Source organism: Cebus imitator, unplaced genomic scaffold, assembly GCF_001604975.1.
Source record: "Cebus imitator isolate Cc_AM_T3 unplaced genomic scaffold, Cebus_imitator-1.0 Scaffold629, whole genome shotgun sequence".
NCBI classification, from domain to species: Eukaryota; Metazoa; Chordata; class Mammalia; order Primates; family Cebidae; genus Cebus; species Cebus imitator.
The window spans coordinates 863,437-868,763 of NW_016107944.1; the positions used below are offsets into that span (position 1 = coordinate 863,437).

The 5,327-nt window shown below is 45.2% G+C and overlaps 1 protein-coding gene across 1 annotated transcript in view; it reads right to left on the bottom strand.

The window, feature by feature from the left end:
- LOC108295303 (HEAT repeat-containing protein 6-like) overlaps positions 1-5,117 on the bottom strand; it is a 24,919-nt gene extending 19,802 nt beyond the window's left edge. Inside the window, exon 1 of the transcript XR_005198123.1 lies at positions 4,960-5,117. The gene's annotated coding sequence lies outside the window, so the exon portion shown is untranslated. The remainder of the gene's footprint in view (positions 1-4,959) is intronic.
- Positions 5,118-5,327: the final 210 nt, after the last annotated feature.

A 5,327-nucleotide genomic window follows, 5' to 3' on the forward strand; every position in this document is an offset into this window, starting at 1 on the left:
ATAGCTGACCTGTATTCATTCAATAACCTATTGATGCAGTTCTAGTTCATTCATGCAACTCCAGTTTATTCATTTTTAGCTACTTAATGTCTTTATAAATATACATTTACCCATTTCCCTGTTAATGAACATTTACTATATTTCCTAATTTTTAGTTATACATTCAACCGATGAACACTCTAGTACATGTCTTCCTATGCATATAAGCAAGAATTTCTTTAGGATAAATCTCTAAAAACTGAATTGCTAGGTAACAAATTTTGTGTTTTTTTTTGGGTGGGGCGTTTTGGCTCACACCTGTAAACCCAGCACTTTGGGAGGCAGATCACCTGAGGTCAGGAGTTCGAGACCAGCCTGGCCAATATGGCAAAACCCAGTCTCTACTAAAACTGCAAAAATTAGCCAGGGCTGGTGGCATGTGCCTGTAATTTCAGCTACTCAGGAGGCTAAGACACGAGAATTGCTTGAACCCAGGAGGCAGACATTGCAGTGAGCCAAATCGTGCCACTGTAGTCCAGCCAGGGTGACGGAGTCTCTGTTGCCTAGGCTGGAATGTAGTGGCACGATCTTGGCTCACTGCAACCTCTGCCTCCTAGGTTCAAGAGATTCTCTTGCCTCAGCCTCCTGAATAGCTGAAATTACAGGCATGTGTCAGCTACCACGCCCAGCTAATTTTTGCATTTTTAGTAGAGACAGGGTTTCACCATGTTGGCCAGGCTTATCTCAAACTCCTGATGTCAAGTGATCCATCTGCCTCACCCTCCCAAACTGCTGGGATTATAGGCATCAGCCATCATGCCTAAACTGGTCCATTCCCAGTTTTTGTAACTAAAGTTTTATTGTAGCACAGCCATGCCCATTTGCTTACATATTGTCTATGGCTTCAAGGATAGAGGAGAATGTGACAAAAAGCACATGGTCCGCAAAGCCTAAAATGTTTACTATTTGGCCCCTAAGAGAAAAAGTCTGTTGATCTGATATGTATGAGAGGAGGAAGGAAATTATTTTTTGCCAGGTGATGGATAACCAGCATCATTTATAGACTAGTCTATCCTTTCCCAACTAACTAGGAATTCTATTTATATCGCATATATACCTGGGTCTGTTTCTATTCATTTGTTTTGAAATATACCATAAGTATCAAGAATGGAAGGGAAACCAAATGGAAGCATACAGCAAAATAATGCTGTCTCCTCAATCTCATAAAATCAGCTCCCTCCTGACATTTAAGCAGAGATTTGAATGTTATCTGCTTAGAGGACTTCCTTAACTGCTCAATCTTAACAGAGATGACTGCCTAGATAGACAAGGGTGTTAATTGTCAGATGGTGAGAAGTGATTGGATTTGGATATGTCCGAGGTAGACCTAAAGAGATTTGCGGATGGGTCAGATATAGAGTAGGAGGAGAGGTTCAAGGATGTACTAAAGTTTTGGCCTGAGCAATTAAAAAGCCAAAAATGTGGGTGGGTGCCGTGGCTCATGCCTGGAATCCCAGCACTTTGGGAGGCTGAGGCAGGCAGATTATCTGAGGTCAGGAGTTCGAAACCAGCCTGACCAACATGGTGAAACCCTGTCTCTACTAAAAATACAAAAAATTAGCCAGATGTGGTGGCACATGCCTGTAATCCCAGCTACTTGGAAGGCAGAGGCAGAAGAATCGCTTGGCCTGGGAGGCAGAGGTTGCAGTGAGCTGAGATCACACCACTGCACTCCAGCCTGGGCAGTAAGAGCTGAACACTCCAAGAAAAAAAGTCTCAGAAAAAATCCAAAAACGCTACTTACTGAAATGAGAAAAACTGGCGAACATGTTTAAAAGTACTAAATCTGGCATAAAATTTTAGATATCTTAAGTTCAAGGTATCTATTGGATCAAGTTGTCCTGCACGCAGCCCACCATGGCTTTAAATGTTCCTAACACAAATTTGTAAACTTTCTTGAAACATTATGAGTTTTTGTGACTTTTTTTTTTTTGAGACCGAGTCTTGCTCTGTTGCCAGGCGCCAGGCTGGAGTACACTGGCACAATCTCGGCTCACTGCAATCTCCTCCTCCTGGGTTTAAGCAATTCTGCCTCAGCCTCCCTAGTAGCTGGGACTACAGGTGCATGCCACCACACCCAGCTAATTTTTCTATTTTTTAGTAGAGACGGGGTTTCACCATGTTGGCCAGGATGGTCTCAATCTCTTGACCTCGTGATCCACCCACCTTGGCCTCCCAAAGTGCTGGGATTACTGGTGTGAGCAATCATGCCAAGCCTTTTTTTTTTTTTTTTTTAAACCTCATCAGCTATTGCTAGCGTTAGTGTATTTTACGTGTGGTCCAAGACAACTCTTCCAAAGTGTCCCAGGGAAACCAAAAGATTGGACACCTCGTATTAGATAGTCAGGTAGAGATATAAAGTGAACCTAAAGTTGGATCCACCAGTCTGGATTCCAGGGCAAGGATCCAAATTGTAAAGATTAAATTTGGGAATCATCAACGCATTGGTTGTATTTAAAGCCTGCATCGAATCCCTAATAGGACCATCTCCAGCTTCTACTCTTGCCACATCCAGCCTCCAGAAAGCATCTGCAACAATTTTTTTTTTCTTTGAGACAGGGTCTCACTGTGTTGCAGTGGTGGGATCATACCTTACTGCAGCCTCAAACTCCTGGGCTCAAGTGATCTTTCTGCTTCAGCCTCCAGAATAGCTCACAACACTCAGTTATTTTTTTTTCTTCTTTTTGTAGAGATAGAGTCTCTTTATGCTGTGCAGGTTGATCTCGAACTGGCCTCAGGTGATCCTCCTGTCTCAGCCTCCCACAGTGCTTGATTACAGGAGTGAGCCACTGTGACCTAGAATGATCTTTTTAAGATGTAAGTTCAGATCACTCCTCTTTCAAAATTTTAAATTAATATTCTCTCTGTATTTTGTTTTGAGACAGGGTCTCACTTTGTCATCCAGGCTGGAGTGTAGTGACTCAAATATGCCTCTTTGTAGCCTCCACCTCCGAGGCCCAAGTGATCCTTCCACCTCAGCTTCCTGAGCAGCTGGGACCACAGGTTACACCACCATACCTCGCTAATTTTTCAACATTTTATACAGGTCTCACGTTGCTCAGGCTGGTCCTAACTCCTGGGCTCAAGCTATCCTCCTGCCTCGGCCTCCTAAAGTACTGGGGTTACAGGCATGAGCCACCATGTTTGGCATCTCGGCATTAGGAATAAAACCTAACCATGGCCTATACAGCTCTCAATCACCTGATACTTGCCCGCATCTATGCCCCAGTCACAGCAGCCTTCTTTCCTCTCTTGAAGGGCACCATGCTCTTTCTTGCCACCTGACCTTTGAACATGCTATTCACTGGCCTCTCTAGTTATCTCCTACTGATCCTTCAGCTGTAAGTTTCAAGGTCACCTGCTGAGGTCTCTATCTAACATCTAACCAAAATGCGTTTCTCCTCTTTAATCTTTCATAACAGTTTACTCCATTTGTAAATATACACCTATACACACACTTACACGGAGCAAGAGGGAGAAGAGAGATTTGTTTGCTTACTTATTGTCTGTTTATCCCAGCAGACAATAAGCTCCATGGGTGCAGGGACATTGTCTTGTTCACTACCCAACAGTGAGGGCCAACACAGCACCTGGCAGACTGTGGACACTCAAAAGATATTTGTTGAATACAGACAACAGTCTCTTGTGCAACACGCAATCTGCCTCGTTATTCTTAGAATGCTTTTTCCTCCCTTAAAAAAACAAAGTTAACCACTTCAGCAACAATCAACTAGAGAGCTATTAAGTATACCCCTGCCTTACCAATCAGGCTTCCTCCTATTTCACCAGTTTCATTCATTCAGCACTTTCATTCATTCAGCACCTAGCATCAGTTACCAAAACCCTGTGCCTACTCAAGAAGTAGTTAGTCATTCCCAGTTCAACAGGCCTTTGGGAATCATCTAATTCTCAGCTCACAGAAGACAGAAAAGTAGGTTAACTGGTCTGTCCCCCATTACAGTTAATAGCAGAGCTGTCATATGAATCCAAGTTCCTGATTTTATTTAGTGCTTTTTCCACAACCCATTTTTGGCGGGGTGTGGTAGCTCACACCTGTAATCCTAGCACTTTGGGAGGACGAGGCGGGCAGATCACTTGTAGTCAGGGTCAGGGGTTCAAGACCAGCCTGACCAACATGGTGAAATCCCGTCTCTACTAAAAATACAAAAACTAGCCAGGCATGGTGGGGCATGCTTGTAATCCCAGCAACTTGGGAAGCTGAGGCAGGAGAATCGACTGAACCGGAGATCGCACCACTGCACTCCAGCCTGGGAGACAAGAGCGAAACTCCATCTCAAAACAAAACAAACCCATTTCTGTCTGGTACATTTTATCTGAAACAACAAGAATTGACAGGAAAAATCACTATTGCTCACAGACCCACACTTGCTCACTTCGGATATGTATTTTAACTAAGTGCAACAACCTTACTCAGAATCAAAATCAAGCTGCTTCTACCTAAATATTGGGCAGGTAATACAACTGAAAATCAAAAATATAAGTAGTTCGTTTCTAAAGTTAGGGTTCCAGTAGTTAGTAAACTTGCGAAGTCATCAAAAGTAGTGGTCTTCCTGTTGGGGAACTTTAGCAATAAGTAATTTTATTTTAGGAACGGCAGTAACTACCCCTCCCCCCAAAGAGGAAACTGGAAGACAGCACTGGTTGAAGAAAATAATTTTTCACGTGTTGCTGTTACACATAAAACCCTCAATTATTTGGAAAACTCAGACTTCCAAAATAAGGTACTAGAGAGATTTCCTTGATCTTGATCCACAGTGCAGAAAGAACACAAAAAAACTAAAACCCCCCTAAGAACTGTTCTTAAGCATATACGCATGAACTTCTGTGGGTTTCAGCAATCGCTTCTGAACCGGCGCGACAATTCTCTGACCTCGCGCAAGAAGGCCACCTTCTCCCTACCAGAAGAGTCCCGGAGCAGAGCAAGACACTCAGGAGGCGTCTGCGCGGAGGCCGAGGCTCGCCGAAGGCCTTGCTGCAGCCCTGGAGGAAGCCCTCGCAGGCCCACCTGCCACACCGCCGCCCCTGAGGCCCGGCCTGACTCCCCGCCGGCGTCCCCTCAGCTACCTTTCCGCCGGAAGAAGGACATGGCGGGGCCCGGGTCGGGGCGGAGGGTGCGGGGGGACTGGCGCGGGGAGGGCCCGGCTCCCCTCATTCAGCAACCAGCCCGGACTTCCGGGTCCAGGGGGGCCGCCGCACTAGCGCGAAAAGAGACCCTTCTTCCGGGAGTTGGCCCCACCGCCTCCTCGGGATGCCCAGGCAGCTCCAGC